Source organism: Calypte anna, chromosome 13, assembly GCF_003957555.1.
Source record: "Calypte anna isolate BGI_N300 chromosome 13, bCalAnn1_v1.p, whole genome shotgun sequence".
Classification (NCBI taxonomy): Eukaryota; Metazoa; Chordata; class Aves; order Apodiformes; family Trochilidae; genus Calypte; species Calypte anna.
In genome coordinates, this window is record NC_044259.1 from 17,135,167 (window position 1) to 17,160,456 (window position 25,290).

Consider the following 25,290-nt stretch of genomic DNA (forward strand, 5'->3'; position numbering starts at 1 on the left):
AGAGCTGCAGTGGCAGAAAGTTTGGTGGTGTATTGCCACCAACTGATCCAACACACACAGAAATTCTTACTCAGCTCTGAAAACAGGCTGGAAGAACAGAAAAGAAAAACAAAAGAAGAGAAAAAGAAAAGGAGAAGGGGAGAAGGGGAGAAGGGGAGAAGGGGAGAAGGGGAGAAGGGAGAAGGGGAGAAGGGGAGAAGGGGAGAAGGGGAGAAGGGGAGAAGGGGAGAAAGGGGAGAAGGGGAGAAGGGGAGAAGGGGAGAAGGGGAGAAGGGGAGAAGGGGGAAAGGGAGAAAGGGAGAAAGAGAAAGAAGAAGGAAGAGAAAAAAGAAATAGAAAAAAGAAAAAAGTGAAAAAGAAAAAAAGGAAAAAGTGAAAAAGATAAAGAAAAAAGAGGAAGAGAGGAAAAGAGGAAAGAAAATAGGAAAAAGGAAAGAAAAAGGAAAAGGGGAAAGGGGAAAGGGAAATGAACTCCCCAAACTCCCTGGGTGCTCAGCCTTCCTGCCAGCCAGTTTATTATACAGAGCCTTCATTCCAAATCAATATTCCCAGTTGCTCCTCTGGCCCGTGCCTATTGACCAGAGCTGTCCTTGTTTGCAAAGTGCAGTTCACAAATAAAGGTGTTTGAAGGGGGGGAGGGAAGAGAAAGTCATCTGTTCCTCTCAGCTTTGCAAAGTGAAGGCCAATGAGCAGAAGGCAGAAAAACGCAACTGGAACAACCCCAACCCTTTTTCCCCTGGGAAGCTGAGCAGCAAAGCCAGGGCTGAGGCTGCAGGCTGGAGCTGGGCTCTGGGGGTTCATCGGGGGGTTCATCCTCTGCACCACGGGGCAAGGGGAGGGCTGTGAGGGGCAAAGAGCCCCGAGCTGCAGGACAGCCAAAGCCCCTCAGCATTTCAGATTTCCCTTAAAAAAACCCCAAAAACCTGGTCTGAAGTGGCCTGCAGGTGGTTTGATCCCTTTTCTTCCTTTTTTTGGTTTTTTTTTTCCCTTGTAAGCAGTCAGACTTCCCAAGTGGTGTCTGCTCTGCTGGGCAGGTGCCAGAAGGGGGTGATGGACCCGGGGGCTGCTTCTCACACCCTCATCCCCCCGGGGGGTTCAGTCCCTGTGCAAACCCCACAACCTGACCCCGAGGACCCTCAGGACATCACCTCGGGAGCTTCAGGAAGAGATTGTAGGGGAAAAGCCGAGGGCAGCCCGGGGCTGAGCTGGAGAGGGTTTCACAGCAGGGTTGGGGGGAAGGAAACGCTGCACCCCGAGGAGAGGAGTGTGCCAGCCCCAGGAGGAAGGGAAAGGGATGAATGTGCAAGGGAAAGAGGGAGAAAGGCAGGAGAGAGGCTGGGCTTGGGCAAGGAGAGCTCTGCCGGGCGGGCAGGACGCTTTGAGGTCACAAACTCATTTATATTCAGAGTCAGCTTCCAGTTTCAGCCTCGGGATCAACTATTATTTCCCCCCCACCCCCCCATCCCCGTTATCTTCTGGAATGTCCTTGAGCCAAGAGGAAGCGACCTGTCCTGGGATGAACCCAGAGCAGGGTGAGGGCTGTGACCACCCCCAGCATCCCCAGAGAGCCCCGGGGGGACCCCCTGTGCCCCAACAGCATCCCCAGAGCAGCACAGAGAGCAAGAGCTTTTCAGGCATCAGGAAAACTGAGGACGCTGAGCAAAATACATCCCTGGGCCAAAAAAAAACCAAAACCCAATTCTTAAAGTAAACATCATCAAGTGGGTGCATTCGGTGGTCTTGAGTTTCAAGCAGGCAAAACACTGAAGTCTCTGTGTGAACGTGCAAGGCATTCATTAGGGAGCATCACACCAGATGCAAGAGGAAAAGGAAGCATTTTAGGGAAGCGACTGTATTCATCAGAACAGGGGAAAGTGACTTTAAAAGACCCTAAAAACTCAGGAGGAGGAAAAGGCAGAGGAGCTGAGATGTGATCCACAAATAAAGATGGAATCTGCAGCTCAATCAGCCCTTCCTGAGCTGTGTGCAGGACCTGGGCTCTGTAGGACCAGCCTGGAGCAGAGAGGCAGCAGGAGTGAAAAATGGAGAAGAAAAAGCAAAAGCAAATGAGTTTCAAGTGGGAAGCAACATCCATCAGCAGGAGGGAGGCAGCTGCCACCCAGGCAGTGCCACTTGTCCTGCAGTGACACAGAAGAAGGTGACCACGAGGAGCATTAAACTCCTGTACCTGTGCAGCTTGTCCTGAGGATGCAGCTGAGGATGGTTTGGGAGAAGGGACCCTGCCAGGGGAAAGGACAAACCCAGACCTCTACCTGCCTGGGAAGCACTGGTGGGAAGGTGGGACCCCCCCTCAGCATCCGGCAGCTGCACAAATGGGAAGCAGATTGCTGGAAATTCCCCAGGAAAAAGCTCAGGGGGTGGGAGCCCTGGGTGGTCCTGGCAGCACCATCTGTGCTGGGAGCACAACACGCTCCACATCCTCGGAATTTTAACATTTCAGGGAATTCTCTCCTCGTTGGTATTCCTGATGCTCGCAGACAAAGGGGTTGTTTTGAAGGCATGAAAAAAAAAATAAAAATGATCCAGCTTTCCAGAATACTGACCTGGTTTTCTTTTAGAGAAAATTAATTGTGCATGGGTGGTTCTGAGAATCCTGACCCTTACAAAGTTGCCACAAAATTAATTTTGAAATTAAACAGTTTCAAGTTATTCGAATGCTTCCTAGGAAGCTGAAAACTCCTTTCTTTTCAGTCAGGTTTCAGTCAGATTTTCTTTAACGAAGCAAACTTGTAAACTCCAGGTTTTTTTAAAGCTCCTGGCTAAACCGAGGCCATCTTAAATAAAACAGGAGCCTCCAAAGTAATTGCCTGCTCCCAAGGACACCACTGGTTGTACATCACTGCCCCTCTGCTCCCAGCCAGCATTTTCCTGGTTGCAGAAACTCGGGAAAACCTCGAGATCTGCTGCTGCCAGATTTGCAGAGAGCTGGGGCAGCAGCTGCCTCCAAGAGGGAACTGTGAGGGTTCCCCAGCCCCCTGCCTGGGATGATGCTTGGGAGCATGAAGAGCTGGGAAGGGGTGAGGGGGGAGACCACAAGAAAGGGTTGGCAGCAGCAAGGGATTGCCAGGAACAAGGGATTGCCAGGAACAAGGGATTGCCAGGAACAAGGGATTGCCAGGAATGCTGCTTTCCCCTGGTGCTCAGCACCCAACCCTCAGCCATGAGCTGCTGCAGGGGGCAAATTGGGAGAGAGATCCCAAGGATTGCAAATGGGAAAATCTGGAACCTGCTCCTGGCAAGAATAACCCCGTAGGAGATGAGTGATGCTGATGTGGGGAAGCTGAAGAGGATGGAACCAATAAAGAGGTAAAGGTCTGAGCAGGGGGCTGGCCATCCAGAAGAAAAGCAAAACCACCCCAAGGATTCCTCCCTGCTGATAAAGAGACTTTCCTGTGGTAGCTCAGGACTCAGCCACCCCCCATTCCTTGTGCAGGATTTCCCAAAATCACAATACCTGTGAGGAACCTTCCAGGTGATGGGGACCTCCCCCTGCCCAGCCCGTGGGTTATCTGGGAGCTCCCAGTGCCAGCACCCTGGGAAGCAGACAGCTTCCTGGAGGTCGATGGTCACAGCAAAACCTTCCCAGAGGAGGCCCAGGAGGTGACTTTTCATCCTTTGCTTCTGGAATGTTGATCCCTGGAGCAATGTCCCTGCTGCTCAGCAGCCCCCAGCCCCTCCTGGCAGCGCGGGGGCAGAAGCCTGGGATGCAGGAGAAGGGCTGGGGGTGTCTGAGCACCCCTCAAACACACAGTCTGGGTGTGGATCTGTGACATCCTTACCCAAGGAGCCAGGGAAAAACACATCCAAGGCCACAGCCCAAGAGCTGAGTCCTCAGGGATGGGCAGACCCTGAGAGCAGAGTGGTCAGGGACAGGGGCTGCCCCAGTGGAGACCAAAGTTGGCCAAAATGTTGATTCACAGCATTCCAGCCAGGAAATCCAGGGCCACATCCCCAAATTCCCACAGCATTCCCAGGTGTGCCAGGCAGTGCCCCAAACCCCAGAGTGTCAGGAACAGCCAGCACCAGGCAGGCTGCCTGGGGAGCAGCATTGTCCTTTCTGAACCTTTCCTCAGCTTTTGCTTTTCCCCAGCGTGGCAAAAAATCCCCAGAGGTGAAGTGGGTTTATCCCTGGGTTGGGGCACAGGGTGTGGGAATAACCCAAGGGAAAGGAAATAAGGGAGCTGATTCTCAGGCACTTCTGGAAGCCCCACAACCATTCCTTTGCATCTCTGGGAAGCAAGGCTTTGAAAGTCAGATCCAGTGCTTGGTTTGGTTTGGGTTTTTTTTTGAAGAAAACAGTGCAGATTTAATGATAGGCTTTACCTACCTTTCCTTACACTCTTGATCTTCAGATAAAACCCTGAACAGGTATTGCAGCTGTCAGCTTGGTTCCCACAACACATCCTTATCTTTTTCTTTATAGACTAAAGCATTTATCACTTTTCCCTCTTTCCTAGGAGTGTCAGTGTTTGTGTGCTAACAGCTTGCTGGTACTTTGTCATGTACTCAGCCACCGAGATTATCTGGGAGTGTTCTGGAGGCAGCAAACACACACACACACACACAAGGCACATTTGATGCTCAGGGGGGGCAATGCCAGGCTCAGCACTGCCCAGGTCCCAGGAAACCCATCTCACATGCAAATGGGTTTCATGAACCCCAGGGGGGGGGGAAAATAACAGCTATATTTCTAAAGAAATAAGGTGAAAAAAAAAAGATGAACTGTGAGCAAACTAGACATCACTGGCAGGGCTGGGAGTCAGCTGGGGATTTTTTTTCTATCAGATCTCTTGTTTTTTCCTTCTACCCCCAATTCTGACAATCAAAAGGGCACACTGGGGAATCAGCTCTGCAACTGGAAATCCCTGAGATGCAAATAAAGCAGATTTCAGAGCAGTTATTTCATCATCTGCCATGGAGGAAACATTGGCTTTGCCTCCTCTGCCCCCGCTCCCTTTGGGTAGGAAAGTCCATTGGTACCTTGTACCATCAGTGGTTCTGATCCCCTGGCAGCAGCCCAGAGCTGTCACTCTGCCAGGAATTTCTGTTCCCTGAGATCCTTAGGGATCTCCCCCAGCTGGAGCCATTCTGCTGGGCATGGCCAAGCCTCAGCTCCCTTCCTCTCACAGCTCCAGGGGGGTGTGGGGAGCAAACAAGTGATGCAAAAAGGGACTGACCCTGGACACCAGAGAAATCAGAGTTGTGAGCAAAAGGGTTCATGGCAGGAGGTCCCCACTGATCATATTTGCTCCCCAGTGTTGGAGGTGAGTCCAGGACAGGGAGCTCAGGGTCTGCCCCCTCCCAGCACATTCCTGCCCTGCCAGGAGGACCCTGAAGTGTGCTCAGCACTTTACAGCTAAATAAATGAATAAACTGATGTTCAGTGAGCTGCTAACAGTTACTCACACAAATACTCTCCGAGGCACTTCTCCAGCCATGCAGCTTCTTGCTGTCTATGCCAAAAAAAAAAAAAAAAAAAAGTTAATGAGGGGTTGATTTTGTGTCGTGGTGCATCTTGATGCTTTGTCATTTCCTGGCAGTCACAACTGGGTTCTGCTCCTCTTGCCATTGCCCCTTTTCCTGAGAGCTCTGACAGTCATTTTGTTTCATTGCTATTTGTCTCCAGCACAGTTTTCTGCAATGCTGGAGTTTATGAGCTGGAATTAATGGCAAGTGTGGCTTTTGGCTAAGCCTGCTTAGTGTAGCCATGAAACCTGGAGGCAGTTTCTTCTGCAGAGCAGAAGCTGCAGAGTCCTGAGCCTTGCCCCCAGTCAGGTATCTGTATCACAGCCCAATGCCAGCAGCTTCTCTGCCTTTCCTCTCATTTCACTAAATCAGGGCTCAGTAGATCTCTGTTGTGACTGAAACTCTTGGTGACTGTCAGGTTTTTATCTTCACTTTTACAAAGCAGCAGCCAGCCCTTTCATTAGCTGTATGGGTGGCTTTACCTGGACTGCAGCTTCTATTGTGAATTTATTTTTCCTTAAGGGCATCTTAATTGGCTTCCCCAAATGAGGGGAAGGCAGAACAAGGCAAGAAAAGTCAGATTTGGGGTGGTTCTCAAATCTATGAATGAGCAAAGTCACCTGGATCCCCTGAGACTCGGGCAGACTTCTCAATCCAGACCCTTGTTCCTCATCCCTCCCCTCCTCATTCAGAGAGACATCCCTTGGGTAAATCAAGTAAGGATGGTTAACCAGGCATCCCCCTTCCTCCCAGCCCTCCAGCTCATCTTTCCCAACCAAAAACCACACTCAGCTATCCCCAGTAACCCAAAGAAGTGCACAGGAGAAGCAGGACAAGCTCCTGCAGCACACAGCTTCTCCAGCAGGTCTTTTCCTCCTGCCCTTTCTTGCACTAGCACAACCTCACCAGAACACAAGCCCTTCCCCAGTTAACCTCTTCTTGGGGCCATCCCCACTCCCAGCACACCCAGCAGCTGGTCAGGGATGATGGGGATGAGCCCAGGGATGCATCACAGCTGCCCCCAGGTCCTGGGATCCACAGCCATCTGATACAACAACAAAAAATAATGCTTGTCTGCAAACTCTGGGCTCTTCCTGGTGGCAGTGACCTTTCAGGCTGTATTCTGTGCTGCTGGCTCACCAGCTGGGAGCACACTCCGTGTTCACTTTACATTAATTGCTGCACAAGGCTCCCCTTGTCAGCTGTCATTGCTCCACAGCACAGGCACAGCCACCAGAGCTGTGTTTGCTCTGCACAAACAGAGCTCAGGAGTAATTAATCTGTGTGCATCCCTCACTGGCACCCGGGGGGGGTGGTGCCCATCAGCACCCTTCAGCAGCACCCAGTCCCTGCCAGGTGCTGCAGCTCCACACTCATCCCCAAGGTTGTGCAAATAAAGCACCCAGGGAAGCTGTGATCCAGGGGGATGTTCCTGAGCCAGGGGGAAACAGAGAGAGGAGGACACCAAGCACCTGGAAACCAAGGCTGTGCCATTACTCAGCATCCCTGCCACCCATCCCCAGCCAGGGCAGTGCAGGGGACATGGTGACACCCTGCACACCAGCTCTGCCCCCAGCCTGCTTCTGGGTTTTTGGAAGACCTGACAGCAGTAAACAAGCTCTTGATCTCCCTTTCATTTTGCAGCTTTTTTCTTCCCATAAAAAGCCTTTTTTTTTTTTTTTCCTCCTTGTATTGTTTACTACACCAAGGCCCCCTCTGATTTTCTTTCTGCATGAATATTAATTCAAGTATCATTTGTATTGTGAACAAAATGAGAAAAATATCTCAAGGCTGTTATGAATCTCAGTCTTCCTGTCAGGGCCGTCTGGCTCTTTATAGAATAATTGTGCACCCATTATTCATGGATTAACTGGTGCTTTCCAAAGTAAATACAGAAGCACCAGGGGAGGGTCCCTGTCCCTCAGCCAGGTCAGTGATGGACATGTTGGTCAGACCTTGTCCCAAGCACCTCTGCCCGTGGCACAGAGCAGGAACACAGCATGGGAAAGAAGAGACACAGCAGAATGATGTGCAGAGTTTTTTAGTCTTTAAACAAAACAAGATCCAGGGCAGCTCTTCTGCACTCAGGATCACACACACTGCCCGAGTTACACTCACAGAAATGTTATTTTCAGGAGTTTGCAGCCCCCCCAGGACATCAGCAAAATGGACCCAGTCCAACCAGTGGGAACTCCTGCCCCATGCAGGGGGTTGGAGACCCTAAACCCCATTCCCAGGCTGACCCCTGGGCATTAGTACCTGCAGGAGGAAGGAAAGGAAAAAGGCAAGGAAAAAGGAAAGAAGGAAAAAGGCAAGGGAAAAGGCAAGGGAAAAGGCAAGGGAAAAGGCAAGGGAAAAGGCAAGGGAAAAGGCAAGGGAAAAGGCAAGGAAAAAGGAAAGGAAAAAGGAAAGGAAAAAGGAAAGGAAAAAGGAAAGGAAAAAGGAAAGGAAAAAGGAAAGGAAAAAGGAAAGGAAAAAGGAAAGGAGCTCCCCAGTGCTCTGCTGAGGGCAACATTTTCAAGTGACACCTCCAAGAATCTTCTGAACAAGCCTCTGCCTTGAGAGAGGCTGGACCAGAGCTGCCCATGACGTTGTGCAGATGCTTTCCCACCCTCTGGAAAGCTGCCCACGGAAGCCTGGAAATGCCTGAAACCTCTTCCAGCCCAGGAGGCAGAAGCTTGGCTTCCACCCAGGTCAGGGTGGGGCAGCAGCTCCTGGGGGGCTCAGCTGTCACCCCCCCAAAACACCCTCCCAAAGCAGACCCATCTCACAGCATCCCAGCTCACCTCTCCCAGGGACTCACCTGGGCTGGATGCAGGGATTCCAGGGCAGGATGCTGGTGCCATCAGCTCTCTGGGGCCTTTCTCTGGGGCTGTTTGGGGTCTGCAAGCACCAGCTCACAGCTGGGTTACTGCCTCTTGTAGTCCCAGCAGAACCAGCACCAAGGCAGATCCAGCCCCCAGAGAAGGGGGATATGGTGCCCTTTAAAGGGCAGCTCTTGGCTTTATGGGTCCTCTCTGGGTAGAAACCATAAAGAGAGGGATGAGAGGGAGCTGTGGGCAGGGGGAGGTGATGGTCAGCAGCTGGGAGGGGGCAGAGCCCATCCCATGTGTGGCCACGGGACAAATCAGAGGATAAATCCCTGGGTTCTCTGCCTTCTGGGTTTGGGGCACAGCTGACAAGAGCTGGGACAGAGGCAGCAAGAGCTGGGGACTGTTCCCAGCATCCAGGTAGAAATCCAGCTCCTGGTACAAAGGAAAACACTGGGATGAACTGGTCAGACTGGGGGGTAGAAGGGCCAGAGGGTTTAATCCCCCCAGGGGAACTGCATCCCCCCCAGGCAATGCTTTTTATTGGCTAAATTGTCCCTGGGCAGCTGCTCTGGGATGGCAAGGAGGAGGTGGAGCTGCAACCCCATCAGTCATTATCAGCACTCCAATCACCCTTATCTTGCAGACTGCAACAGTCAGACCCAGAGGAAGCCACTGCTTCATGACAAATTAATTATTATTTCCATCATTGCTGACCATTAAAAAAAACACCCTCAAAAAGCAAACAAAAAATAAAAAACCCCAAAAACCCAAGCCAAACCCAAGCCACAGAGGCTGCTGTGCTGTATTCCTGAGTCCCTCTGAAGCTTCCCAGAACTCTGACCTGAGCAATCCCTCCTCCCACAGCCAGCAGCACCCCAGAGCTAAAGCCACAGAGAGCACCAGTGTCACCCCAGGGAGGGAAAATGTCCTGACAAACAGCAGAGCTTTGTGGCAGAAAACCCAACAAGTGGTGTCTGGAGGTGGAATGGGCAGCAAGGACATGGGAGGTGGTGCCACCAGAGCAGAACCTGGTGAGGCCACCTGGATGTTCAGCCCAGAGCTTGGTCAGGTCAGGATCCCCCCCAGGGCGGCTCTGGTTTATTCTGGCTAAACCCAGCCTGTGTGGCAGAAAGCCCTGATCCCAGAGATTTGCCTGGCTGGAGACTTTTCCTCCACTACCAAGCTTCAGAAACACTCACACCTTGAGCTCTGATTGCACCTGGCTTCAAAAGGAAAAGGAAAAAAGAAAAAGAAAGAAAGAAAAGATTGGAATATGGGTGCTGCTGAGGTCCACTTTGCAGAGCTGTAAAGCTTTAAAAAAAAATTTTTTTTTTAAATTCCAGGTTTTGCTTTGGTGCTTTGAGCAGCCTCTCAGCCTGAGTCAGCCCTTGGCTTGGGCTCCATCCTGACATTTGGGGAGCAAACACTGGTGGTGGGAAGCAGAGTTCTGTGCAGAGCTTCATCTGGGCAGGGAGGAGAGAAGAGGAGGATTTCATCCACAGCCCTGGGAAAAAAGAGAGGGGAAAAAAGAGGAGGAGGTTGGAGTCATCTAAATGTTAATGTGACAGTTCCCCTTCTGTCCCCTGCTTGGGATAATGTCACCCAGGACATCGTTTTGGTACCAAGCCCACACTGCACGGGTTGGGGCATCAAGGGCCAAGTCCTGGCCCTGCTCCATGGGGGGGATGGGGGCAGAGCTGTGGCCACCACAGCTTGGGTGTTGTCACCCCTCTGCTCCCTTGTCCCCAGGGGATTTTTCTCTCCCCAGCACAGGTTGTGTGGGGCTCCAGTGCCTTGGGAAAGCATCTCCTGGATGGGAAGGTGGCTGAGCCCAGCAGCACAGAATCATGGAATGGTTTGGGGTTGGAAGGGACCTTCAGGATCACCAAGATCCAACCAGGGACTGGGACATCTCCCAGGGCTTGGGCTGTGCTGGAGTTTAATCCCAGAGCCATCCCACTGGGCTGATTTCCTCTGGGAGAACCACATCCCTGTGCTGGAGAAGCAGAGAGAGGAGTGGGAGTCCTGGCTGGAAGGTGGTTGGGATGAGCTTGATAAATTAATGTACAAATAGGCTGGCTTGGGGGTTTTAGAAATAAGGAAGGAAGAGCTCTCACTCCTCTGCCCCCTGGGCTCCAGATGAACCAAACCTCTCTGTTTCCTCTCTGTTTCTTCTCTGTTCCCTCTCTGTTTCCTCTCTGTTTTCTCTCTGTTTCTCAGGGCTGAGATGTCCCCTGTGTGACCACAGGATCTGCTGCTCCCCATGCTGCATCCCAAGCCTGATCCATGTTCCTGATGCCAGCTCTGGCCTCTCCAGACCCTGCCCAGCTCTGTGGGTGCTGTGCAAAGCCTCAGCATCACCTTGGTATGGGGCTCTGCTTCCTCCAGACCTCCTCAAACCCCACCCCCCCCCCCCAGCTTCAATCCCCCCAAACACAGACCCAAAGGTCCAGAGGGAGGATTCCAGGGGAAGGGATCAAGGCTGTGCCATTCCTGGCTGGCACCAGGGACATGGCACAGGATCCTTCCCCTCCTCCCTCCATGCAATGGCCCCTCCTGGGGCTGCCTCTCCTCCTCCTCTCTCCCCAAGAATTGGGAAAAACTTGAGGTTCTCTGGAGCTGGGAAAACAACTCCAGGGAGAAGCCTCTTGAGCAGCTTCCCACCCATCCAGGCTGTAACACACACTTGGGTTTCCACCAGTCTGGTTTTCCCAGCCAGCATCTCCATGCCAGTCCCTTTTCCCAGCCCAGCAGCTGGCAAAAAGCCCCCCAAACCCTCTGCCCCCCAGGCAGCAGAGCCCCCAGCCTGTGTTTCCTGAACAGAAACCGTTGCCATTTGGGTGTTTGGCATCATTTTCATGAAGCAGTTTAGAAGTTCAGCCTTGGAAACACCTGCAAACAAAAACCAGGGAGAAAAAACCTGGCTGCACCCTCCCTACCCAGCACGAGGAGACTTAATCAGCAATAATCTTTCCTTTAAAAAGAACAAACAGAAAGATTTGTGCTTCTCTCATTCCTAATCCTCCCTGCTCTCCCCAGAGGTCTGGTCCCATCACTTATTTCCTATTAATCCCAGCTCCTGCTGCTCCTTCCCTCTGCCCATATCCAGGGAATGCAGTTCAGGTGTTGGTGGCTCCTCTGCCCCAGCCAGGGCAGCAGCTTGGCTGCTGGGGAAGATCAAGAGTTACTTTTTATTTTCCCAACCAGCCTGCACCCAGGGAGATCTATTTCTGTAATTGCAGGTGTAAATCTGCCCAGAGGCTGATCTCTATTTGGCCAAAATGAGCTGGAGTCACAGCAAATCTCCAGCCATTTGTCAGCTCTGGGGTGCTCTGCTGCTGTAGCTCATGGGGGTGTTTTTCTTATTTTAACATTTGGTGGCTTAGCAAATGCTGAAGAAATGTGAGATGTGTAACAGTCACTTTAGAGAGAGAAAGTCAGGGAGGGATCCAAGGAAACTTGTAAAATTATGGATGGCAGATTAAGGCTGAATAGGAGAAAAAGCCCTAATCATCCAGGTACTACAAGAATAAGGGACATAAAACTGAATCCTCCAGCAGCAGTTCTGAAACAAGCACATGGAACCTCTCAGTTATATTTTGGGACCCACTGCCACAGAATCCTTTGGAAAACACGAGCTATGATTGTGTTGAGAAAATGAGGAGAGAAATTCCTGAGGGGAAAAAAAATAAGTGTGTCAGGGGATGCCTAAGGCAGAGGTGTGGGTACAGGAGGTGGGTAAGCACCACTTTATTCTGCCCCTGTCCCTTTGCTGTTCCCTGATAACCTGAGCCCTCCAGCCTGGGATGTTTCTGCAAACACCACCCAGTTCCCCAGCTCCACCCTAACAAACTCCTCTCCTGGGAAGCCTGCCCATGTCTGTGGTCCTCTGCCAAGTAAGAAATGTAAATGTCTCTTCTTTTTTTTGTCTTTTTTTTTCTTTTCTCCTCCTGCCTTTGGCTCCCTGGTCCCTTGCAGAGCATCTTGTCCCTGTGGCAGGTGGGCAGCACTGCTGGGTGAGCAGATCCCAGCTGGAAAACCACCAGGGACTGGGGGAAGCAGCAGACATCCAAAAGAGAGCTCTGGAAGAGCTGAGTTCCCACACGGCAGTGGGAGAAATCATCTGTGCTGGAAAGCAGAACCCTGGTGCTGCCAGGCACGGGGCACTCATCATCATCATCATCATCATCATCATCATCATCATCATCATCATCATCATCATCTCCTCCTCCTCCTCTTCCTCCTCTTCCTCCTCCTTCCCCTCCTCCTCCTCTTCCCAGGACAACCTCAGCAGGAGCTGCAGACCCAGGAGCCCCAGGAGGGAGCAGGGAGGATCTGGGCTGCTGCAGACTCAGGAATCACACAAACCACTCACTTTCTGCCATCACCACTCCCTCTGTTCCCTTCACCTCTCCCGGAGAGGAAAATCTCCTTTCCCTCAGAGCTGGGCAGGTCCAACCCCAGCTCCCCTCCAGCTGCACATTAAACCTCATCACCTCTGCAGAAAATCCCGTTTTGGGTTTGTTTTTTCCAAGGAGACCTCCAAAAGCTCAGGCTTTCCACCCCACACAGGCAAGAAAACTTTTTGAAATCTGAGGGACACGTGAGGGATGGGAGGACCAAAGCCCAGAGCCTCGGAGCCAGGGCTGCTTTTCACTTTCTTGAAGCGTGATAAGAGGCAGCTCCCGGGTCCTGGTTTTGAGGAAAAAAATTTGATTTTTACCATTGGCAGCTTTCCGTGTGGCTGAGCTGCCTGACACCCAGCAGAGCTCCGTGTGGCTCTGCCGTGGGAATGATGAATGAAAGGGAAAGGGAAGGAGCTCCAAAAGCCATTTTCCCACAGCCCTGAAACCTGAACTGGGAAGGTGTGTGGGGCACAACACAAACCTGCACCCAGGCTCAAAAGAAAGAGGTTTAAAATATGGCCTGCATGATAGAACTTTGGGGAAGTGATAGCTGGAATCCAGAGGGAAAAAAAAAAAAGAAAACCTTTGTATTTGTATGGTGGGGGGTTTGGTTTTTTGGGGTTTTTTTGGGGGGGAAGGTGATGTCCTGCCCAGCCGTGGCTCTGGCAATGCAGGCAGATGAAGAGAGATGCTGCCTGGCTCTGCCTGTGCCACTCTCTGCATTATTTACTTACCCCATGACTGATCCCTCTGCCAGGAATGAAGTGATGAAGGCTGCCAGGACACAGCTTGCTCCGCTCCTTGAAATTGCTTCTCAGCCACCTGAAAAGAGAAATTTCAGAGCAAACAGCTCCTGCTGCCCCATCCATCTTCCCAGGAGAACCCCCCCTCCCCCTGGCAGAATGAAGCATCCTTCATCTCACCTGGAAAATGGAAACATCTGCCTGATGCTGCAGGGAAGGGGGGGCTCCTCCTCGGGAAGGAATATTGCCTGGACTGGGGAAAAATGAAGAGAAAAGAACAACAGAAAAGAGGCAGAGGCAGTGGCAGGGCAGCACTTTCCAGGTGGCTGTCAGCACTCACCCTCCGGGCAGCTTTGATCAATCTTGGAGATTTCAACATGAGAGAAAAATTTGGTTTGCTTAAAATACAAAATACAAAACTCACTGCCCCAGGAGCTGGGTCACTCAGAACCCAGCCTTGCCTCTGGTGGAACAACAGGAGAATTGGGGCAGCAGCTTATTGGGGTTTAATTTGGGGTTTTTTTTCTTTTTTCTTTTTTTCTTTTTCTTTTTTTTTTTTTTTTTTTTTTTTTTTTTATAACTCAAGCACCTGCTTTCTGAGCAGGAATCAAACCCAATCTTTGCCTGGTTAGATTTAGGGAAAGCGTTAGATGGCAAAGGTAACTGTAGCCCTCAGTATGGGCAAAGCACAGGATGCAGCATGGAAACTCCCAGTGGGGATGAGGCAAATAAACATTTAGCTTTGAAAAATCCTCAGCTGTCTGTGAATTTACCTGATTTTTCTCATAGTGCTCATTCTCAGCACCTCTTCCTGAGGTGGAGCACGGTGGTGCATGCCCCACAGATTAATCAAAGATATAATAAAAGATATAAAATCATTCGGTAATTCTTATTAAATGAAATTTATTATCAAATAACCAACTATCTTGGTTCCATCCATACTCAGAAGCCACAGAAAAACTCAGGACTCATGAAAAAAAAATCAGATTGCACGTTTAAAGTCTGAGGAAGAGGTTTCCCAGTCGAGCTGTGGTGATGTTCATGGCTGCAGTTGTGCTCAGCCTGAGCGCAGGGCAGCAGTGGTGGGAGCACACAGCAGCATTATTAATAGCATCATTCCAGAGCAGAAACCTTATGGAAATCCCCAGAAGACAGTCTGCAAAATTCAGATCAAAAATATGAGGTAATATTTGAACGGCAGCGAAGGGGAAGCTTCCCCGGTGCCTTTCTCACAGAAAGCAGCTCAGGCAGTAAAATAAAAAGCTCTGAGCAGCACTGCAGGGCTCTGAGCCTTTTGGAGATGCAGTTTGGCTCCTGCCAGCTCCTCCTGCTTCATCTGGGGCTGAGGGGAAAGTCTCAGTTCTGCTCCCAGCCATCCCTCTCTTGCAGAGTTCATAAGCATGCCTTTTATTAAAAGTTTCAAGCTGCACATCAATTAGGTGGGGACGAGGCTGCTTCCAAACTGCAGGCTGTGTTAAATGAGAGGGAAGTTCACTTCAGAAGGCTCCGAGCTCTGTACAGAACAGCTGCCAGCGAGAGGGGATGATTTATTAATGGATTTATTCATGCTCTGACACCAGGTTCTGGGGAGGGAAGGGGTCCCTCTCCTTCCTTCCCCCACGCTGCTCAGTGCTTGACCAGGCAAACGTCCCTTAGGAGGAGCTTCATTATTGATGCTGTAAATTGATTTAAGAGCAAATTAATTAAGCACGCTCGGCCAAATAAAATAAAATAAAATGGAATAAAAATCAAATAAAACCGACAGATTTGCTCAAACTCCTGCTCAAGCCAGGTGAAGGACCCCGAAGGGCTTCCCTGGCCCAGGATGTAGTGAGCAATTCCCAGCAAGCTCCTGAGCAGGACTTGTTACGTTTTTGGGATCCAGACTCCCTCAAAGGCAAAGTGGCTTTTCAAGTAAACATCATTTCCCCCAGACAGCATTTCTGAGCAAAAAAAACCACTTTCTTCTTCAGTGGAGGATGGCACCTGGGCAGCGAGATGTCCCGTGCCAGGATGCTGCTCCAGAGGTTGGTTCCTCCTGGAAAGTTCAGCCCAGTCCTCCAGCTGCCCAAGGAGCAAAACTCTCCAAGCTGCCCAGAAGGAGTTCCAGCTTGCAATGTTTTACACACAATTCAGGTTTTCCATAGCTATGTCTCTGCCCAGGGATGGCTGTGGCTGGAGCCCCCGGCCGAGGACCACCCCATCCTCTGGGCTTCACCAGGGTGAATGGGGAGCAGCTCTGTGAGGACCAGGCTGTTTCCAGCCAAAAACCACTGGGATTCTGCTCATCAGGAGCTGGGCTGCTGCAAGAGGAGCACACACACCTCAGGATTTACCTTCCTCCTCCTTTTCTGCATGGAAAGACATCCAGAGCACCCCCAGACTGGCTGGGGTTGGAGGGGCCACCACCAAGTGATGCCCAGGATGCAGACTCCTTATTCCAAGGGTTCCAGTCCAACCTTCCACACTGATAAGACTCAATTTGATAAGGCTTCATTTGCATCTGCCTGGCAGCTCTGCTAACCCCGAAACTGATAAAAAAAAGGGGAAGAGCAGAAGCGGGGCAGGAGCAGAGAACAAACCCCCCACCCCATCCCCCCATCCCACCCCCCCTTTAGGGACCTGGGAGCCGGGGGGAGCCCCCAGCAAGCTGAAAATCGAGGTTGTTAAAAATCTGTGTGCAGCAAGGAGCAGAGGGGGGGTGGTTTGGCAGGGTTTTTGCATCGCAGCAAAGCTGCCGGGGCAGGGACAGCTCAGCTGCCTCCTGGGGTGAGAGGAGCAGCGGTGCAGAAAGGAATTTATCCCCTCTGTGGCTAAGGATGAGCTGAGCAAGGAAAGAGAATTAGGAGGAAAGCAAAATCCAGAGGTAGCAGATGAGTGCAGGAGGGGCAGCAGCAGCTGCAGCATCCCTGGAGCCCCCTCCAAACACCAGGGCTGATGTTGGGCACCAGATCCTCCTCACCTCTGTCTCACCTTGGCTTAAAATCCTGCAGAAACCCGTGCTCAGCAGGGAGGGACCCTTGTCATCCTCTGGCACCATCCCCCTGCCCGGGCAGGGAGTGGGGTTTGCGTCCCCAGGGTTGGGTTTTGCTCCTACATCCAACCCTCTGCACCCTGGCTGAGTTCCCCCACGGCTGCAAAAGCAAAAAGCAAAAAGCAAAAAGCAAAAAGCAGATTTCTTCAGTGTTACCTCCTGCAGATCATTAATCAGGAGCTTCAATTTCAGCAGACACTCCAGTAAAACAAATGGACAGATAAATTCCTTCTATCAATGAAAAGTGATTCATAACTGCTTTGGGTTTGTATCCATAGTAATGGAAGAAGATGAAATTCAGCTTTCTCCCAGTACTTTTTTGGGCTAACATTATGAGGGAAGTAAATCGATAGCTACTTCAGCACTGAAAACATAAGTACAGAATAACTAAAAAAAAATAAAAAAAAAGAAATCTGTTTTCTTACTGGGATGTTAGTGAGATTTAAAAGTCCTCATCTACAAAATGATAAAATAATATTTTGTGTTGTTCTTCAGTTTGGAAAGTCCTCAGGGGAGCAGTTTCATTTCTCTGTCCTCTCTCTGGTCCATCACAAAAGGCCAGCAGAGCACTGACAAACTTCCACCCTGTGTTCCCAAAGCACTGACCCCAACCTCCCCTGCTCTGGGCTGCAGCCCCCCGAGCTCCCACACTTCTTGTTTTCAGCCCTTCCAGCTGCTTACCCTGCCCACTGGGGCTTTCCAGAGCAGGGAAAATCACTTGTAGGATTTCTGCAGCACCCAAGACACCAGATCCCTTGTCTGCACACTAAACCCCCACCGATGGCTTCTTTCCCATTCTTTCTGTGGAATCTTGCAGTGACAAGAAGTTTCCCATAATGTAAAGACAACTGCACTGACTTCTGGAGAGGGATGAGCACTGCTGATCTTCAGGGATGCATTCAGGAACTCCAGCTCCCTCTGGCAGCTGCAAAGATCCTGGAATCTATTATTCATCAATCAAGTTGTCATCACCTAGAAGATTAGATGGTGGCCCAGGAGACAAGGCCAAGAAAAGTGCCTAAATTTCTCAGGAATAAATGATAAAAATAAAACCCGACTTAAGGAGGATCTGGCCAGGGAAGGGGAGGTGCAGGGGGGGTAAATGGCTGGAGTTGTCTTACCTGTCCTTGTCACTGCTCTGGGTGACAAGGGAGCAGGAGAAATGCCCCACAGCCCTGGGATAAATATTCTCACAGCTTAGGGGAGATGACACCGTGCTAACAAACATATCATGAAAAGAAAAGAGCTGTGCTAATCTGTAAAGATTTAGATGGAGGAAGAAGCCATCAATCTGTCAGGAGCTATCAGTTTGTTTCTCTCCCCCTGTCACTACAGAGATTTCTTTCTAAACCAACTACCCCAGCTATGCAGGAAAAGCAGCTGGAATGCCTTTTTTTTCTTTTTTTCACCTAAAAAATGGGGATTTATCAAAAACGCCTCCAGGTGTGGGAGAGTGTCTCAAGAAGGAGACAGGATTCTCCTTGAAACTCCCATTTCCCTGGTCAGGAAAGCTCTTACTATGGATTTTCCTGTAGGAATAAAGGGGGAAACAGAAAGAAAACAGCATCCCAGTGTTGTTAGCAAAATAAATGAATGTGTGGCTTCAGAGGAGCTGTGCCAGGTGTGTTTACAAACACTTGGGGCTGGGTTTTGGTGGTGTTTGATGCTTCATCAAGTGATGCTCTCCTCTTTCAGCAGACCTGGATGTTTCCCTGAGGCTCTCAGCTCAGCTGGGACCAGCACCAGATCCTGCCCTGTCTGGGAGAAGAAACCCAACCCAGCTTCTCAGCTCCAAGGCCACCAATCCCCAAAGGGACATCTCAGCCCAGGCCACTGTCCCCAGCCCCAGGGCTCAGGAACCCAGCTCAAGGTCCCTCTGCCACCTTACCCTGCTCTGCACCAGCTGGCACCCAGGACATCAGCTCAGCAGAACACAGCATCAAATTGGTATAAAAGCTACAAACCCCAAGCAGCTCTTTCTTCAGCCAGCCTCTGCCACTCTCAAGCCTCGTGGCAAGTTTAAACCTCGGGCATTTCATTAAGCTAAACCCAGGGAAAGTCAGTGCCTGGGCACAGCTCCTCAGCTGGCACGGAGATGCTGCTGGCTGCTTCGGTGCCAGCATGAAGGACACAAAAAACCCCACAAAACAGGGACAATCCTGACTGTCCCCTGGGACACAGTATGGCAGGAGCCTGGAAAAACATCTGAAGTCACCGTGGGATCAGGATGGAACTGATGTAGGGAAGCTTAAGGAGGGGGCACCCAATTTCCAACCAGGAATTGGTCAGGACCAGAGCAGCAGAGCCAGGGAGCAGGATCTGCAGCAGGTGAGTTCAGCCACTCCATGCTCTGTGTGTCAGCCCAGAGTTGTATCACCAGCTCTCCAGCCAGGCAGCTCTGCAGGACCACAGCAGTCTCCCACCCCTTACTAAAGAAGCAACCAAATACTGAGCAAAGGGCACCCCCCTCTTACCTGGAGCAGAGGGAGCATTAGACTCAGCCCGAGTTCACCATCCAGGTGGAGAAAAAAGATGGGAAAGGTTAAACCAAGGCTCTCACGTTTCCACTGCTCCTGCTTAAATCTGCCTTTTTCTGCATGTGGTAAGTGATAATTCACATCACGTTGTCTTTAATGAATGAGATGGTAATGCCTTCCATTTCTAGATAAATTAGCAGCATTTCTAAACAACCTGATAATTATTTGCCAAATTGTAGTGATGCAGCTCCAGCACAAGTGATGTCAATGGGATTGTTCACGGGGCTGTAAGGACCCTCTTGCTAATAACACACCAAGCACTGCCCTCAGAACACACCTCTGAAGTCCTGAAGTTCCTTAAAAAGCTGCTTTAAGAGTGTTTAAAACAGCTTTCCAAGGGCAGTTTCTAGCACTAACACAGGGAGGTGTCCCCAGCATCCCTGAGCCGAGATGCTCCAGGGTCCCCTGGGGGGACAGGGTGGGCACAGCCCAGGTCCCTTTCCAGCTGGGACTTCAGAGGCATTTCTAGGTGGCCAAACACCAATCCCAGGATCTGGTTTGCTCACTGGAGATGCTCTCAGACACCAGGCAGCACCTCACTGCTACCCCTGCCCACAGGCACCCTCTCCTCCATCCTTCCCCAAAACGCTGCAGGAAACCTCAGTGCCTGGTGAGGAGAGAAAACACCAGCAGCAAAGTGACAGCCCCGGCTGTGACAGCCCTGAGGACAGGGCCCAGGGGGCACACTGGGTTTTGGCACAGCCACACAACTTCATCAGCCCTGTCCCTTTGACTGCTTCTTTCCTGAAGGGAAATAAAATGCCCTTAACATGTCAGATATTTAAAGGATTCCTTCATGTGCAGCCTCAGCTCACAGCTAATAAAATGCATCTCACTCTGCTGGTTTGTTCCCAGTGTGCTGCCTTGTACTGAATTCCAGACACAGCTCCTCATCCCATTTTCCAGCAGGGAATGGTCACCTGAAGGCTCAGCAGAGCCTTGCAGACTTCCAGATGGCATCCAAGAAGCAGCATAAGAAAGAAGAGCAGGAAGCAGAGGCAGGATGGGCTGGGGACAGCAGCAGGATGATCCCCTGCAGGGCAGAGCCAGCTCCACACCCCAGGGACTTCCCAGCCATCTCCTGATGCTCTGGCTTCAGAGGCTGATCCCAGGCATCACTCCCTGGCTTCCAGCCTTTGCCTCAGACAAGTGTTTGAGAATGACACAAACTTCTGGATGTTTGTCCTCAGCAAAATGAACCTCATCCATCACCACCAAGCCCTAAAAGTTAATGCCTCCCAAAGCTTCCTCAATAACACAAAGCTAAAAACAGGCTCTGAAATGCAAATGGCCCAGCAGCCTACACAGGGTGATTTATGCCATGCCATCTTTTTCACGCCAATAAATTAAAAGGAAAAAAAAATGTAATTTAGGGTGAAGTGCATTGTGTAACAACAGGAGAGTGACACTAGGGCTGCAGAACCCTGAGTGCAATGGGTGCTGCCAGGGCTGCTGCAGGTCTGAGCTTCCCAAACACAGAGAAAGAAATTCCAAGTGATTTAGTGGAGATCTGGTGTACAGATCAGGTGATGGCTTCAGACAGCTCAGCAAAGGACACTTCTTGTCATCACAGAATGCCAGGGCTTGGGATTTCTTTCTCTTGGAGCCATTTTCAGGGAAGGCAGAAATTCTGATTTTCTCAGACAGCAAAGGGGAATTCAGAGCCTCCTGCCAGAGCAGCCCAGCAGCTCCTGGCACAGCAGGATCAGAACCAAAATCTGCACCCTAAGGCAGGGACTGGGGAGGCCAACAGCAACCAGACCCCAGGTGCCACTGGGGCCAGCCCTGTGCAGCTCTGCTCCAGCAGGATCAGTCCCCAGGGAGAAGAAACTTCTTCTGCAGGGGCTGCCCACGATGCTGCAACTGCATCTCCCTCCCTGATACCTCAGCCTTGATGTTCACAGTTGGGTTTTTGTTCTGCTCTATTAACCTTCAGCAAATGGAGGGTGAAAAAAAATAAAATAAAAAAAATCCCATCAGATCTAGTGAGCCAGCTGGGGGTCTTGTTCTCCATCCCCCAAGGCCAGGAGCAGCCTGGGGGCTCAGGGAGGGGATTGCTCTGGCTGGGGGTGGGCAAAGCCCCCAATACAGACAGCCCTACACACATCTGAGCCAAGACAAGAGCTGGTCCTGAGCTGCCAGCAGACACCCCCAGCCCAGGGACAGACCCCCCAGGGACAGGCAGAGCCACAGCAGCTCCAGGCAGGAGGGAAGGGGCTGCAGCAGCACTGACAGCACAGCCCAGGGGGATGCTCTGGCCTCCCCTGCACAGAAATTGCCACCAGCAGCTGATGAAACCCAAGGGTGGATCTACAGGGCTCCCAAACTGAACTGGAAATCACAGATCTCACCCAGGTAAAGACATGGGCCTTGGTTTTACTTCTTAGGATGCTACTAACTAAGCTGTTATATATTCACAGCAGTCAGAAAAAACTACCATTAAAAAAGCAACAGCTACTTATAAATGAGGAGATCTTCCCTAAATCAGTGTCATTTCTCTTGCTAAGGATAAGACCCTGTCAGGTAATCATAATCCTCACAGAGAGATGCTTTGGCTTCCCTGCTGTCCTCCAAGGGAGTGAGTCTGAAACAATCTGTCTGGTTCTTTAAACATAATTCTCCTTCACTAGAGCTGATCTTCTAAAACAGGCTGAAGGAAGTGGCTTCTCTTTCCTTCTTTTCTTCCCCACACTCTGGCTGGCAAAGCCTCAAATCTGCTTCAGGGCTGTTTTGTTCATCCCCCAGCACCCATCTTTCTGCAGGAAGGGGAAGTCTGGAAACAGAAAAACACCCTCAGCACCAGCCAGGGGCTGCAAATCCCTGAGTTCTGCCAAGGAGACAGGCATGGCCTTGGGGACAATCTCCTCTTCCCTTGGGAACAATCACCTCTCCTCCCTGAGCACACGGGATTAGAGCTGCCCCATCCCAAAGGGCAGGCACAACTCTGAAGGTGAAAACTGTGTTACAAGCATGACACATTATTATAACACAGGGAAAAAAAAATAAAACCAACCTTCCAGGCCTCTTTTCTCTTCTATTCAGTGTGAAGCAGCCACATCTCAAAATGAAAGCTGGACCAGCTCTTCCATCTGCACAGACTCCTTTCAGCAGGCAGCAGATTAAAGCTGAGAGAATAATCCATAGCAATTAATTCATTCAATGAATTTCACCTCATTTTCTGTTCACAAAATGTCTGCAGGCCATTCACCACTTTTTTTAATTATTTTTTTTCCCTGGTTTACTCGTTGTTCACTGTCATTGCAATGTAACTCTTGGGCTGTAAATGACTCCTCAGCCATTAGCTGGGTGCATTTTAGCAGCTGTCTGGGTTGGTTTCTATTTAGTGCTCTTTGTCTCCTGGTTCGCCCCTCACCATCAGGAAGGGGAAGGGGCACAGAGGTGTCAGGATCCAGTTTCCACCAGCATGAAGGCTTACTGCAACATTAACAGATTTCCTTCAGTTTTCACCAAAAAAAGGATGAGTCCTTCAGGGTGTGTTACCAGGCAGAGCATCGAGAAGTGTTTTTTTAAACCAAAAAAACCAAACCAAACCAAACCAAAAAGGGTGTTTGGGGATGAGTTACAGGTAAGGGGATGGTGGTGAAGTCTAAGCAAGTTACCACCACTCTGGCTTTATAGAGGTTCAAAGACATTTTAGCATTTTAATGTGCTGTTGGCTTCGCAAATAAATAAATTACAAAGTGCAAGAACAGCTTCTGGAAAATACATTAAGGCAATTTGCAAATAATTGCAGCGAGCTGGGCTATTACGACTTTGACTTCCCAAGTATAAAATCTCCCTGAGATAATGATGATAATCATATAAAAAATAGTTGCCAACCTTTAATCTTCCAAGGCAAAGCAGAGGTCTGTGGGCACTGGGCCCCCATCACTCCATGGCAGGTCACCGATCAGCAGCCTTCCTGCCCTCATCTTAAGAGCTTCAGAAATCCCAAAGCCTGGCAGGAAGACTCTGTCCAGAAGAGATGTGGAGCTCAGGAGCTCACACCAAAATTCACCATTCCTGACAAAGGCAGCTCAGGAGGGAAAAAAAAAAAGAAAAGGCACCAAACCACCCCTAACTGGGGGCTCATTTTGCTGAAGAGAAGAGAAATCCATCAGTAGGAGCTGGAGGGAGCATTGCTGTTCCCAGCAGAACCCTCACTCTGCCCCTTTCCCCAGGTGCAGTTTGCTTTCAGATCCCATTTATTTAGGGGTCTGGGTGGGTACCAGGATGCTGCTGTCTGGTCCTCCCCCATCCCTGAGGGTGATGCTTGGATGCTTGGCCACCTCTTCAGGGGCTGAACCTGTGGCAGCCTGGAAAGAGGAGAGGGGAGCATGGGAGAGCTGCTGCAAGGGTCCTGTGTGGGCAGAAAAAGAGACTGAAGGAAAGAGAGAGGGGGAAAATCACCAGCTGCTGCCAGTGTGCTCAGGGAGGCTCTCAGAGCAGGTTTAATTCAGGAGCCTTGGAAGTCAATGGAAATAACCCCCCTGACTTCAGAAAAAAAAAAAAAAAAAAAAGAAGAAGAAAGAAAAAAAGAAAAAAAAAACTTGAGACTCAGGAAAAAAAATAATCATCCTCCATTCATTGGAAGCTTTCAGAGCTCAGCAGACATCTCAGACATCTGTCAGTGCAAAGCCCTGAGCTGCTCCTCCACTCAGTTAATTCAGCAGCCACTATCAGATGGTTGAAGGGAAAAGTAAATACCAACTGACAGTCACAACGTATTTCATAAACTTTAATTAACGTGGAGTACAAAGGCAATTTCATCCATGATGGCTATCTTTGGGAGATAATTTGATATTTTATTTTTAGTTGGGATGCTCGTGTCCCAGTACGTGTTCTCAACACACAACCACGTTTCAAGCAGGCTGCTTAACAAGGACATTTTCTCTGCTTTTCATATATTCCTTTTAGGCTTTATTTCAGGATGTACCAGAGAAGCTCTCAGAAGCTCTGCCTGGTTTTCTTGTTTAATGCATGGACCTCATTCCCATGGAGAGCAGCCAAATACTCCACCTCAGGCTCCAGGACTCTGAGCTGGTGGAGGATGCTCCTGCCCGTGGGGAGGGTTGGACTTCATGATCCTTGAAGGTCCCTTCCAACCCAAAGCCCCCTGATCAGAGGTCACTTGCTGCCTCTCATTTGGTTTTTCACCTCCAGGACAATAAAGGACAAACCCCAAGTGTCCCCCCCAGTGCTCACCCTGCCCTGTCCCACGTGAGCTCACCCAAGAACCTGCAGAACTTTGGTGTTTTCACAGACCTTCAGCTGATGTTGTTTAATGCAGGGTCATTGCCAGAAGCCAACCATAAAAAAAAAAATCCTCCCTGCATTTTCAGAGCTCTGCATGAGGTATAAAAACAAATTACCTAGAAAAAGAAGCGCTCTGAGAAAGTGAGCCAAGGTAATTGAAAAATAAGTTTGATGCTCAGCTAGTATAACATTTGGATTTTGAAATACAAATTATTCCTAATATGAGGGTTAAGCTCCTATCAAAAAGCTATTTCCTTCAGAATATCTGAGAAGAAGAGTGAAAGGAAACGAGCCAAGGCACAGAGTGCAGGGGGATGCAATGCAGCACAGGTTATCGTTGCCCAAGTCTCTTCTCCACACCTGATTTCACGGGACAGAAGCCTCAGCTGGCAAACCCAGCAGATTTCCTCTTTACCCATGACCAGATATTTTCCAGCCAAGTACTCTGAAAGTCTCTCCAACATATTGAATTCTTTAATCCTTCCTCATCAATCCCAAAACCACTGGAGTGACGAGCAGAGCCCCCAGGGAGGGCTGCCAAGAGGTGGACACCATGAGAGCTGCCCCTGCTCTGCAGCTCAGCCCCTGCAATCCACAACCACCTTGCAGAGCTGCTCATCCTCAGAGCTAGAATCAAACCACCATCCCAACCCCCTCTGACATTTCTGTTTTCTGGGTGATGCTGCTCTCTCCAGCACAGAACTTGACTACTGGCAAAGCAGAAGAATGGATGTGGTGAAGAACACTGATTTTTACAAACATGCAATTTATCAAACGACAGAAATCAGCTTAATGACATGAAAATATATCTGGAGACTTCATAATGTCACCTTACATCCCTGATAGGGTTTGACAGATAGCAGCTGAAGGGCTGCTTTAAGCTGCACAGAACATCCTTGCTGGGCAGGATTATGCTATCACTTTAATACCAGCTATTTTCTCATCTCTCAGGGGGCTTCTTTCCTTCTAATTTTACTGCTGTTCAGCTATTGTCACGCTCTTATTCCAGTTAAA